The sequence below is a fragment of the Gobio gobio genome (genome assembly GCF_949357685.1).
Source record: "Gobio gobio genome assembly, chromosome: 7".
NCBI classification, from domain to species: Eukaryota; Metazoa; Chordata; class Actinopteri; order Cypriniformes; family Gobionidae; genus Gobio; species Gobio gobio.
This window is the reverse complement of record NC_137103.1, coordinates 39,038,191-39,052,910: the sequence shown is the minus strand read 5'-3', so window position 1 is coordinate 39,052,910 and position 14,720 is coordinate 39,038,191. Positions and strand designations below refer to the sequence as shown.

At 38.0% G+C, this 14,720-nt stretch overlaps 1 long non-coding RNA gene across 1 annotated transcript; it reads left to right on the top strand.

Moving 5' to 3' along the window:
- Positions 1–43: 43 nt before the first annotated feature.
- On the top strand, positions 44–7,912 carry LOC307128834. Its single transcript, XR_013816816.1, has 5 exons — positions 44–761; positions 996–1,164; positions 1,467–4,255; positions 7,212–7,301; positions 7,417–7,912. It is a non-coding gene; the product is annotated as an uncharacterized lncRNA (long non-coding RNA).
- The last annotated feature ends 6,808 nt before the right edge of the window (positions 7,913–14,720 follow it).

The window sequence follows — 14,720 nt, the reverse complement described above, 5'->3', positions numbered from 1 at the left end:
TCCCGCGATATCCGCCTTTGATCTCGCAGGTGTCTGATCCACTACGAGAAGAGAGAACTGTCCGGCTTGCCTGCACTTTTTTCACTCCTCCCCTCACTGCAGCCGCCTAGTCTCGGCTGAATTTCAGGCGAGGCGAGGCGAGGCGCGGCGAGGCGCATCTCAAACAAGCCTTATGTCAGTCGAAGATGTCGTCAATATCGAGCAGCGAAGATGATGAAATTACGGTCAGACCTCCTTTTAAACTCCGTAAAAAGCGTTATAAACAATGCTATATGCATCTCACGTCCATAAAGAATGAACAAACAAAGGATTTTACACACACACGTTGGGATACGTTCAGAAACAGCGTCAAACGGTGGCTTGGCTTGCAGGGTGAGAATCAGAGAATAGCAGAAACATACAAACATTGTCTTGAAATCGAGTTTGACAATGTTCCCGAAGACGCTGGGTTTCACTCCACTTGCTACAGGCGTTTCATTGACAAAAAGCGTTTGGATGCGGCCGAGAAACGGGTCACGCAGCGTCCTGACGCTCAAGTTCAAGGCCAGTACGCTCAAGTTCAAGGCCAGTCTGTGTCATCGGCTAGTAGTACCTCAACAATTGAATGTCCGACCAAGAAACTAAGGTCCAGGACGGGCCTGCCAGCAGCTTGTGCAGGTCCTGTGCTTCCTGCCTTGTGCATAATTTGTAAGAAAAGTACATTACTGTTGCAAGCAAACGCCAGAAGGACCATCTTTCACAGGCAGAAACATTGTCAGCAGGTAAGAAACAACAACAACAACACACACGTTTGAACTTTAAAGTTTAATATAGGCTAATATGCAGGTTACCATGGCTAACTGTCAAATTCAATTACATTATTTATTTAATATTTATTGTACAGTCAGATTAGCATTGTTTTGCATACAGTGTCAGAACACTTAATATTGTTGGTGTTAACAGTTTTTATTTGATGGTTTTTATTTACATTTTTTTATTATTATTATTAATTACAGGCCAATTGCTGAAAGCTGCTGAGATTAAAGAAGACACTAGCATTCTTGTGCATATTCGAGACAAAGACTGTGTGTCTCTGGAAGTGCGATACCACAAGTCCTGTTACAGACAGTACACCAGATTCTTGACAAAGTCTACTGCAACAGTTACTGGGACCTCAGAAGAACAGTGAGTTGTTATATTGCATTATCAAATAACAATTAATAATTCCCTCACATTATTGCACATTTCAAAAGTAAAGCCCCATCATTGCAGTGTTAATTTTGAAAGCAAATTTTGATTTAATTTTAATCATTAGTCTTTTGACTAAAAGGCCATTTAGTTTAAGTCATTATTTTAGTCACCTGAATTTTTGTTTTGTTTTAGTTGACTAATTCTACAGTAGATTTAGCCTCCTGGGGCCTGTTTCAGAAAGGAGGTTAAGTGAAAACTCTGAGTATGTTAACCCTGAAATTAGTTTTCTGTTTCAGAATGGGAGGTATGTCAAACCCGAGAAAGCAGGGTAAGTCAAGCCCGTTTCTGAAAGAGAGGTAACTTCTACTCAGTTACCAGGGTAACTTACTCTGTGAACCTATGGTCTGGAGCAGGTTTTCTTTGGTGAACCCAGAGTTTCTTTCTGTCTCCTCCCCTTTTTAAAGCGCCAGCGGTGTTTAAATACTTTTACTTAGAGGCCCCGGGTCCTCTCTCGTCTTGCACTGTCGTCGTTCCTCCTTTTATGCTCCCGTCACTCCTCCGTGAGACGTGACCAGTATGCCGCGCAGCTGGCGCTCTTTATCACTCGCCACCTGCCCGCTCTCACGGTCCCTCGCCTCGATCGCTGCTTGCCACATATATGCTTTAAAGCTTTTTATTGATGTTGAGCCAAAAACCTAGGACTAGTTAAGTAGGTTTTTGAAATAATCCAATATTTAACGAACGATTCGATTGACAGCAGTGGTCCTATAGAGGCAAAGTTGCTCAGAATGAGGAGTTCTATACCATGGTATGTTGTGGGCATGTGCAAAAAATTGCATGATACAATCCTTTACGCATGTGAAAAACGTGAAGACACCGACGACATGTTCTCTTTACTGTTTTAAACTAAAAAACTACAATACTGACATGTTGTTTTTCATTTTAATAGCCGGTGCAGAGAAGGACCACATTAAAGGGATAGTTCACCCAAAAATGAAAATCCTGTCATCATTTACTCAGCCGCAAGTTGTTCCAAACCTTCTAAATATCTTCTTTTGTGTTCAGCAGAACAAAGAAACTCATACAGGTTTGGAACAACTTGAGCCTGAGTAAATGATGACAGGATTTTTATTTTTGGGTGAACTATCCCTTTAAATGCAGACTGAATTCTAAAGTTGCACATTTTCATGGTTTTATGGTTTGTTCGAGAATAATATAGTTGTTTAAAATGTGTTGTGTGTCATATGTAGCCTAGCCCTTGTGTGATAACTAATTACAACATACTGTGATAATAGGCTAATTACAATAATTCCGACATCTGCAGGGGCGCTCAAGGATCGAGTAAATTGAAACTTATTGAGGAATGTGAAACTTAGACATGAGCTCTGTAAAATTTTACAAATTGATAATTGAAGAAGCAGCCCTACGGCACCATGAAATGAAAGCAAAATAACCACTCTTTTACAAACAAAAAGAGTTGTATTGTGCGCACCAGAATTCCAATTTCAGATGAAATGAAAGTGAAAGTTAAGCATTTAAAACTAGTAGTGGGAAGTTTGGTTAGTAACGGAAACAGAAAAGATTAGTTCTTTTGAGTCTCGGATTTGGGTCTTTCGTTCTTCCTGTCAGTCCCATAGAGTCTATGCTGTCAGTAACGGAAACAGAAAAGATTAGTTCTTATGAGTCTTTCGGGTTTGAGTCGTTCGTTCTTTTGTAACGTGACTTGTCACCGTATTGAACACTACACTGAAAAAAATGATTATTGCCCTTATTAAATTAAGCTTAATAAAATTTAGCTTGCTTAAATCATTTAAATTTAGTTTTTGAATTTAATAAAAAAAAAAAAATTGAATTACATGTGTTTTGAACCAAGCTAAGTAAATTAATTAAATCCAGTATAAAAGTTGGTCCAGTGGCTTAAAACCATGGAACTGATATGCAGAAGGTTGCTGGTTCGATCCCAGCGGTCACCACCAGTGTGTCCTTGAACAAGGCACTTTTCTCCATGTTGCTCCAGGGGGATTGTCCCTGTAATAAGGCCACTGTAACTCAGTCCACTTTGGATAAAAGCGTCTGCCAAAATGCATAAATGTAAATGTAAAAAAAGGTTGGTTCTCTGCGCATGCGCGTGAATCTGTTTCTTTGGCGCCTTTGCAGTCAGTTTCACGCATAGGTTTCAAGCAGTGAGAGTTGAATCGAGTTTCATCATTCGATGGATTCGCACGGTAAGTAATATTTCATATTATACATTACTGTTTATCACAATAAATAGTTTGTTGAATATAACGTTAAAGAATATAAAAGGCTCAGAACGCATATTGGACAAATTCCACAGCGGCCATCGATCACATAAGTTAGCTCGCGCGCCGGCAGCCTTATATACAAATACTTCCGATGTATGTCATGTAACGTACTTTTAAGATATTTTTTGGCAAGAATGTTGCTTTATAAACGTAAAATATACCGTTTATTCATAAAGATAGCTCCTATTTAAAGTTGCTTCAACGTTTTTGAGCTCCAGTCGTCATCAGCCGTTCCCACCGAGAACAGCTTTAATGTTAACCGCCGCCAGTCTTTGGTGGTTACACATACAAATTAGCCGAGCGCCTGGCGTTTCCAGTGGCTGAAAATCACTGTGGTGACACGTGAAACACGTAAATGTAGCGTTTGTGTAAGTTACATAGAAAAACAATGGAATGGAAAACGCGTTCTGTGTGAAAAGCCTTCAATATATCAGTCAACGACTGTGTTTGTGTGTGTGTGTGGGTGTTTGCGCTGTAATATTTTATAATATGTGAAGAATTTCCGCATATTTCCTATAGTTCAAATTCACATTCACAGTATAGCGTTGGAATTCTGAACCTTTTTAGTGTTACACGTTAACAAGGGGTTACTATGATCCTGCAAATATCTTTACCACTGAAGCCATTCATTTTGCCAACTTTAATAGTCTGATAAATGTATCCAGAATGAACAATAATAATCATTGTATGCTTGCTTTTCTTTGAGGTGTTCCTTGCACTGACGGAGTTTCCAGGTTCACATTTTATTCCAGTCCCAGAGTTTTGTTCCAACAATTTTCACAGTAAGTAGTATTTCATTATGGAACATCATTCAATATAGTAAACAATGAATCTGTTGACTGATTTAAGAAAATAGTGGTTATGAAGCATTATATAATATGCTCAACGCTACACTGTAAAACCTAACAGTTGTATGTACTAAATAAAAATGAGTTCACTGCACTCAAACATTACCGAATGTTGTGTGGACACAACGACTGAAACAGAACTCAAAATTAATGAGTTATAGAACATTTCTAGTTCCCAGCATGATAATTGGATAATAATTGTATTGTTAAGTGATTAAATAAGTGATCATTGCAAATTGGTGGTGACACCTGATGATGGTAATGAGCAGAATCACTGAAGGAAATAGAAACACAAGAACTACAACTAATTTCAGCCACAGCTTTAGATTAAATCAACTGAAGGATAAAAGAAGACATTAAATCTCTGAAGATCTCAGCAGAGGAGGATTAAACAACTCCACAAACAGCATTACCAGCTTCACACATTACTAACCAAACTAACTTTATTTCTGTCATTTCTGATATATTGAAAATAATAGTTTTGTTTGAATTCACCATGATGGTGTTCAGTGTTTGCGTTTGTTGGGATCTTGACCCTTGACAAAATATGTCTTGCCCTGGCTGCTTTAACGAAGCATATTTGTTATGATAAGAAAAGCCAAGAGGAAATGTGATCAGCTGGTGTTGGTTGTTTTATGCTGATGATGTTATCGTTATGTATTGACTAAATCACTTATCTCATTCAGAGTCTAATGCTCTGGTTATAGAGGTTTTATGTTTTGTTTTTTTTGTATTATACATATAAGAACCTATGTGATTCTACAGCACAAGATCCGGTATGGTTGCGGAAATCGAACAATATGCAGCATATAAATGAATAAAATTAATGCACAAAAGGTTTTAATCTACAATTATATTTAGACACACACAGACATCAAGAATCAGAGTATGAATCTCAACAATGGTGACAATCAAAAAAAATATTCAGATAAAGATCAACTTTGAACATAAAACAAGCTACAAAAACATCACAAACACAGCAAAAGTAAAAGCAAATAGTAAGAATCAAAGAAAATTAGTCACAATTCAGATGAATAATTTATTCATGCCGCAATGCATGCTGGGACCCATGAGGGAGTTTTGATTGGTGGTATCCAGCATGCACTGCAGCATGAAGCTTTTCATTGATTGTCACCATCATTGAGACTTATACGCAGATTCTTGATATCTGTGTGTATCTAAGTAATGCCATAGATTAAAACTGCATTACAACTTTTGAGCACTACATAATTTTAAAGTTTGGCATATTATTCAATTACCACAACAGTGCTGGATCTTGTGCTGCTGAATCACATAGGCACCATTATGAATAATACAAATATTAAGAACACAATACTGCTATAACCAGAGCATAAGACTATGAGTGAGATCAGTGACATAAGACACCACATGATGATTGTACCAACATCACTGTATAGCCAACATCACCTGATCACATTTTCTCTAGGCATTTCTTACCATAACAAATGTGCTTTCTAAACACAAAGTTAAAGCAGCCAGAGGAAAAAAAATTAAAGTTAAATGTTTAAGGGTCAAGAGCCCAACTAAAGAAAAGACTCATCTCCATCATGGTGACATGATGAATGAATGATCAATTAAACTATTATTTTCATTAAAACAGAAATGACAGAAATAAAGTCAGTCTGGTTAGTAATGTGTGAAGCTGGTAGTGCTGTTTGTGGAGTTGTTTAATCCTCCTCTGCTCTGATATTCAGAGATTTAATGTCTTATTTTATCTTCTGTTATTTCATCTAAAGCTGTGGCTTAAATCAATTGTAGTTCTTGTGTTTCTCTTTCCTTCTGTGATTCTGCTCATTATCATCAGGTGTTCATAAGTAATGCTCAATCATCACTTAATGAATCACTTAATTACTCAACTGCAACATATATTAAGAATCATTTAAAAAAATGTCTATTAGTGTACTCAACTGAAATGAGCTTAGAGTACTCATAACTGTTGGTTTTTAAACTCAAATTATTTGAGGTAATAAGTTTCCTCAAATGTAATGAGTTTGCTTAACTCATTGGGTTTGACTTTGTGTGTGCTATTGTGAGCTAGCAGTAACTAGCAAGCTCTCTGAGTTCATTTAAAGTTTGTTATTTCTGTTGTTTTACTCATTATAGTGAAGTTTTAGCTGTAAAAATTATTTGAATGCAGTGTTAAGTTTAATTGGATATTAAAAAATATCCTTGGTTAAGTGGACTCAATTAAAATAAGTTCAGAGTACTTTGAGTTCTTTACTTCAATTAAGTTTATTAAACTCAATTGAATTGAGGTAATCAGTTTCCTCAAATTAAATGAGTTAGCTTAACTTGTTGGGTTTTACAGTGTAGCAATGAGTGTCTTATTTTAGTGAACTCAATTGAAATAAGTTCAAAGTACTCATAACTATTGTTTTGTAAAATTAAAATAATTAAGGTAATCTGTGTCCTCAAATTTAATGAGTTAGCTTAACTTACTAGATTTGACTTTGTGTGTGCTATTGTGAGCTAGCAGTAAGTGCAAGCACTCTGATTTCATTCAAAGTTTGTAATTTCAGCTGTTTTACTCAATATAGGGAAGGTTCAGCTATATCAAGTATTTGAATGCAGTGTAAAGTTTAATTGTATATTAAGAATAACCTTTTTTAGTGGACTTGATTAAAATAAGTGCAGAGTACTCATAACTATTGTTTTTTATAAACTTAAATGGTTTGAGGTAATCAGTGTCCTCAAATGAAATGAGTTAGCTGAACTCGTTGGGTTTTACAGTGTTGAACATTTATATTTGGTTATGGATGTTTTTTTTATCTTTACTAGAGACATCCCTTCTTTTTGCTAGCTTTAATAGTGTGGTAAATGTATCCAGAATGAACAATAATAATCATTGTGTGCTTGCTTTCATTTGAAGTGTTCCTTGCACATGCGAGTGACAACAGACAGAGTTTCCAGGTTCACATTTTCAGTCCAGTCCGAGAGTTTTGTTCCAACAATTTGCACAGTAAGTAGTATTTCATTATGGAGCATCATTCAATACAGTAAATAATCTATCTAAAAACACTAAACAAATGTTTTAACCATGCATGTAATACTAGCTTTTCCGAAATGTATGAAAGATTATTTTATAGAAGGTTCGAGTGGTGTGTGTATGAGAGGAAATGGAAACAAGCACAATATGGTGCGTGTCTACTGCCACGGAGCGAGCATATTCAGTTCATTCCTATGGAAGTTGAGCATCTTCAGGTTCGCAAGAGTGAAGCTCCCCTAGTGTCAACTGGCACGGAGCAGGGGGAGCATTTTCAGTTAATTAGGGGTTCAAGCACGAAGTGCTGAAACCCTATTGTATTTGTGCTGATTTTTATTAGGGGTTCAAGCACGAAGTGCAGATCAAAAGTGTGTTTGTAGAAATGGACTGTTATTATGGGCAATGTTATAATTCAGCCATTTGTTAGCAATTGCATTCTAATAAATTGTGTCTGGTTACTTGTGTGGCCAATTGTTACCATACAGTTTTAACAAGAAAGGATGTAACTGACTGTTAATTACTGTTGTTGTAACTGACTGTTAATAAACAAGTTTGCTACATTTGCAATCATTAAAGATATGTTTACAAAATTAAAGTATTTTCTGTGTGCATTTGAAAGCCATGTAAGGCTTATTTATGTAGATGTTTAGCTGGTAGAATAAACAATAAAATTAAAGTAAAATCAAAAAATGTAAGAAGTAACGATTAAATAGGGGTGGAATATTTTTTTTATAGGCTACTAAGGTAACTAAATAAAATTGATTAAGTTCAACTAAATGTGTTAAGTATAAGTAACATGATTAAATTTGGGTGGAATTACTAATTGTTTTTATATTAAGGTAACTAAATAAAATTGATTAAGTTCAACTTAATATTTTTGTTTAAATTGAGATGAAATCAATTGAGTGCAACCACTTACGATATTTTTTTTAGTAAATTCAACGAATCATTTTTTTCAGTGTAGTTTCTGTTTCCGCTTCTGACAGCATAGACTGACAGGAAGAACGAAAGACTGTGGGTGCATTCCATTCGACAGGGTCCCTACGCACTGTTCACTGCTCCCTACTCCCTGAGCACGGTATATCAGCTGAAGTGGACTTCGCTGACAATAATCGCTCATTTGGAACTCCCTGCAACGTCATCAAAGAAAGGCAACGACGGGTGCAGATTACGATATAACATAAATTAATATTGTAATTTACTTTACTTTCGAAAACCATATAAGCATATACAGTTACAAAACACACAGTATAGGCTATCTAAAACATATAATCAAAACATTGTCCATTAGTTTTATTAGTTTACTTATAACCTGTATTGACTATGAACAGATTTGAAGCTGCACCTGTCATTCAATATGAAAATACTTTGATTTGGTTAACTATAGGCTATTCTTAATGGTCTTTAGCGGTCTCATCTTGTGCGCTTTCTTGCAAGTGCAGCTGCAGTAAACATTCCTGAGGTAAATAAAGTCAAATAAAAAAACATGACAGCCCTCAGGTGCTTCTCAACACTTTTAATTTGTTTACATATTCATCAAATATAATATACAAATGTAACAGTTATTGCCATAACCATTCATAAATACTCTAGTTTGTGTAATAACTATGAATATTCAAATGCATATGTAAACCCCTTAATCGCAGAGCTGTTTAAAAACTCTTCCAACCAATGGCTCTGCACCATCATTAGTTCCAGGGCCGGCCCTGACCAATTTGCTGCCCTAGGCAAGATTTTATTTGGTGCCCCTTATATCAAGGTTTAGCACTACACGTTATCAGTCTAAGTTGTGGAAACACTCATACAGTTTTATTTTTGTAATGCATTGATGTTTTATTTTTATTGTTGTTGTTTTATATGATGTCCAGTCCATTCTACCCCATCATTATGTTCATGATATTATTATTATTTTATTTTTTAAAGGCTGATGATAGTTAAACTATACAAAAATAGCACCTACGCCACATTACAGCCTAAACACAAAGAGCAAGAGTAATAGCATCTAGCATTCATGCACAAACTATTCATTGAGAACTAGCAAAAGTGTTTGTTTTCCAGTAGATGGCAACAATCTTACACTTGACAATGAGCATTCATGTTTTCACCAGGAATTAAACTGTGAAATTTAGATATTTAATGTGAATTTTACCTAAAATGTTGCTATTTTGTTATTCTGTTGCCTCTGGCTTGGCGTGTTCAGTTGGGGACACTAAATTTTTCAACTAAACATCGAAATAAATCTAAATAATAAACTAAATTAACCATTTAAACTAAATTACTGATCGAATTATTGATCTAAAGCCCACACTGTCACTGTATGATAATTGAAATGAACTGATGACATCAACGTTTTTTCCAGAATGGCTATACAGCTGAATAAAATTATGTTGCATTTTTTTCCTGTTTAACACTGTAAAGCTGCTTTGAAACAATCTACATTGTTAAAAGCGCTGTATAAATAAAGTTGACTTGACTTGACTATTTTAAATGAACCTGTATATAAATATCATTACTAATTTTGGCAAATACATTTTAAAATTGCTATATATCCCCTTAAAATAAAAATAAAAAATAAGTGCTCCTATGCCACCACCTACTGGTTATAGTGGTAATTTCATGTCTTTTAAAAAAAAAAAATTAATAAAAGTGCTTGTTTGCTAGCCTAGAAATCTAGATGCACTCTAGCGCAGGAAAATCTTATTTGCAGCCAGGGTTGTCTAGCAACTCTCCGTTGGCTTGCGAGCTGGAAAAACCAAACTCTGGCAAGGCCAATCACATCGTGTATAGAGTTGGTGGGCGGTAGTGCTGGGCGGTATGACCAAAAATATATATCACGGTATTTTTCTAAATTATATCGGTTTCACGGTATATGACGGTATTTTTTCCCTCTATGCATGACCGGGTGTTAACCACATTTTCTACTGATTGAGAGAGGAAATACTGCAGTAGATTGACTAGAATGCCATATTTTACAGTCATGATGAGTGAATATTGTAGAAAAATTCCACACTAGAGTTAATACAGGTTTGCAAAGCCCCTCAAAATGAGGCTATGGAGAGACCACCAATAAAACACAGACCTGCAACACACTCATTACAGGCATATGAATATTAAAATATGACCACGGAGAGAGAAAAAAACAGAGTTGAGGGCATCGTAAGCATTTAAAAAATCGTGTCTATTGTAATACATTTAAGAGCACTCTCTAAACAAATGACACATCAGTTTAACACAGAAAGAATTAGCAGTTACTTTTTTGCCCATTCTTCTTTGATTTGTCAGTTTATTTATTAACTTACATCATTCATTGTCTTTTGTATAGCAGAATAATCCATCGTGTCATCGCGGTCGTGATCAGACTTATGGTTTACTGTAGCCTAATCAGTGCCCATTTCATTTGAAAAAGACGTGATGAAATATGTGCGCATACACGCTTCGGGTTCACGTTTAGAGCACTATAGTATATGAAATATGTCCAAAAAAACTTAAACGCGCTCGCTCCGGTCTATATCTGATACATGATCCATGTGGTGAGCGTTGTTAAACTCATCGCGGCTCTCTCGCGTGCGCTGCGTGTAGTTCGAATTCTCCACTGTAATCAAGCGCTGAATCCGAAATCGCCCCTTATAACCTCAAATAGGGCATTATTTGGAGGGGACAGCGCTTTGTAGTGGTGTCCGAAACCATAGTGGACGTTATTGAGTGCACTCATTCTATCCCACATCGCACCGCAACAACGAGTGTACAGCCGCTGTACACACAACGGTTGTCCGACTTCACGCACTCGTTTTCATTCACTCCTTCAAATAAAGTGATAACGTAGGGAATAGTGAATGGGGGTATAGGAGGCGATCTCGGATTCTCTAATGCGATCTCAGCTGTGCTCTGACTGCTCTCACTAGTACAGTGCAACAGTGAAATGCGTCCCCTCTCAAACAATGACGTGCTGCGCTGCGTTCCGAACGTTGTTTAAGCGACATACCGGTATTGCGGTATCATCAAAATTCATATCATAACAAAAATAAATACCGGTATTCGGTATGAACCGGTATACCGCCCAGCACTAGTGGGCGGGCTTAACATAATTACGTCAGAGTTGCGGCGGTTCCGCATACTACTTGTAAACAAAGAAGCCGGCGAACAGCGGTCTTTCGAATCAGCTTTGGCCGTGACTCTGGAAGACTTGGAGTTAAGCTTTTCTTTGAGAAAATAACAAAGAACGGCACTGAAGTCATTCTTATGAAAGGAAGATGTGTTCGGAGTTTTGCCGACCGGATACGGTGAAAGTTTAATCTATCAACTAGCTCCGCTTCACCTTCTTCGTTGCTCTGAGTTGTAGCGCTATCCAATTGCGTGCAGAGGGAATTTGAAAGACAACCGTTTATCCTGCCCCTCGGATTGAGCCCTGCCAATGGTGTGTTCCCAGACCCAACATCTTGAAGTAAGGATGAGTGGCGCCCCTAGCATTTGCCTATTCCGCCTATGCCACGGGCCGGCCCTGATTAGTTCAGACAGGTGATGCACGCGACGCGCAAAGACATTTGGGTGATTTTCACTCTACTTCCTGTGAAGTGATGTATCGATGTTCCCTTCTTCCCTACGCCGTTCGCAGTACCCTTCGGACTGAACATGTTCGCTCCCTTTGGATTGGAATCTCACTTAAGATGGCAGAATACCCTCTGAAGTCCACTTCGTAGTCCACTTACGGTCGAATGGAACGCACCCTCAGATTCAGAACCCATATGTTGCGTAATGTACAAAATGAACGAATCACTCTCTGAGACAACTCGGTAGTCCCGAGTCATATTAAAGATTCGTTCAAAATGAACGAATCGTTCATGAACGACACATCACTATTTAAAGGGTAACTAAACCCCTGCTCAGAGCTTAACTCCACCCACTGGCAATTTTCAAAAAATGCTGGAAAAGTGGGCAGAGCCCGGCGGACACAGAGGGGACGAACCGAGGGCGGGGCTGAGCGGAGGGCGTGCACCTGAGACCCTCAGGGACGGGTTGTTTGACAGCTGTCAGACTCGCGAGTCGCAAAGATGGAGAATGACTGGAGTGACGCCAGCTTTGCAACAGAGCGGTCATTTCGCCTACCTTCACCTGAAGTGGAGGAGGGTGGATTGTCTGTAACAGACACAAACCCGGAGCCTTATCAATGCGAGCCGCTGCTCAAACTGCGTTAACTCCCGATGCCGACGATGCCAGTGAAGCAGCCGCGCAAGAGAACTGACCTAATCTATCTGCGTCCGCGGCAACCACTTGCGTGTCCGGGTTTGAAAGCGCGTCTCAAGTATGAAAATTATCTGTACACATGACGGGCGGCAATAATATCGCAAGAAAAGCCTGACGTAAAAGCCTGACGTGTACTGACAACTGCATTATTTAACCGTATTTTCTTCAATACAATTTTAAAGCAAGTGTCAAGTGAGTTTCATTCATAATGTTTACTTCATGTAATAGAGTGCCGAAGTAATGACGTCACTTTGTAGGCCAAAACGCGGAAGTGAGTTAGCATTTTAGCCCTATGGGTTCCCTCGCCCTAAAGTCTATGGGTTTTTTGAATGGGTTTTTGCTAAATCGCCTGAAATAAGGTCTGTGGTTAACAAAGCCTCTATCTATTTTCACGTTTTAATCTATGACATAAAACACACTAGTTATAACCTGCTTGTGATTTTTAAAGACTTTATTGTGTCTTAAAAACGGTGGTTGCTAACAAGTTGCTAAAAGGGACTACATCCTTTGGCGGGGACTTTAGACGTCATCGTGACAAACAGGCAACGATAAACGAATGGGCAATCTCTCACTAGCCCGCGTTTCAGCCTTATGAAGAACTTATGTGGCGTGAATAAATCGCGCAAAGTTGGATGCTTGAACATTTGGAGTTTACTCTCTTCACATGTTTGTCTCGTTGAGAAATGGCTGACATGGGCTGTGTTTACACGTCTTTTTGTGTTAAAATCTACTGTTAATGTGTGACAACTTAGTTTTAAGACTTTTTCAGTCGATAATGTAGTTGTTTAAAGCTCAAATCTGTGGTTTATTTATAAGAAGAGTGCCTATTTAAACATTTTATCTGGTGTTATCGGAGTTGTGAGCTCCAGTGAGTCAGCGGCGGTCAGCGCTTGTTTAGCCGGCGAGAGTTGACTTTCCTCGGCTAGTCCTTCAGCCGTCTGCCGCTGGCTCTGATGTCTCTGTGGCGTCTCGAGCTATAATTAGTCTTGTGGAGATTTAACGGCCCATATTTGCTCTCATGGATCTATGATTTGTTCCCTGGCAAATCGTTTAGGCTGAGTGCAAAGATAAGTTTCATTACTTGTTTATTTTTAGGCTATAACTGTACCGTTGTAAGTTAGCCGACTAGAACTGACTTTGAATGTTTGACTGAATTGTTTGCTTTATTTCATGTGTAGCTTATTATACGTTTTGTATTATTGATCATACATGAACTTGCATTTAACAAAAAGAGACTGGGTTGTGTTTCATGTCATTTAATGTTATCACAGTGATAATCATATTGTCTGAAAAAACATTAACAAAAGATAAATCTCAGAGAGGCACGCATAAACAAAATTAGTTTCTAACATTTTTGGAAACAACGAATGGGCAATATTTCTCATGAAAAAGTGGATAAGTGTTCATACACAGCGCAGATCATAATGAGCGAGCGTGCTTTTAAATAAAGTTTGAGGAAGCTTGATGATGACGTTGATCCGCGACCATGGTGTGCTGTAGTCCGTTTATAGCCCACCGTTAGCATTTTATATCTGACGGCTTTATTTGGGTTTCAAAATGTATACATTTTGGATTAACTTGTAAAGATTATCTTGGTAGACAAAACGTGTAAGGGTCATTACTCTTTGTTGAACACAGATCTTATTTTTTGCGATTTTCCAAAAGTCTATGGGGAAAATGAATGGCTTTTTGATCGAGGGAACCCATGCGCCGCTAACTTCCGGGTTGCCTACAAAGTGACGTCATTACTTCGGCACTCTATATGACAGTTCATACTGGAGTGTAGCCGCTCTCATCATGTGATTGGGGGAAACATTTCTGAGGGCGTGGTGAGCTCGTGCTAGGGGCGCGGATAGAGAGCCGTTGGAGGTACCATCCTACGTCATCACGATGTACCACAACGTCCAATAGGAAAATTCAACTGCAGTAGCCACCGTTCAACCTTAAGAGGGCAGCACTTTGGCGGTTTTACACCATATTTTATAGAATTAAAACACTTTATACTCAAATGTCAAAACATTTACTCGAATCAATGAACAGCATTAATAAAGCCCCAGTATTACAGATCATTTACTAAAAAAAGTTGGTTTAGGGTTTAGTTACCCTTTAAAACACGGGCATCTCACAGCTAGTGATGGCCAAATGAGGCTTTCT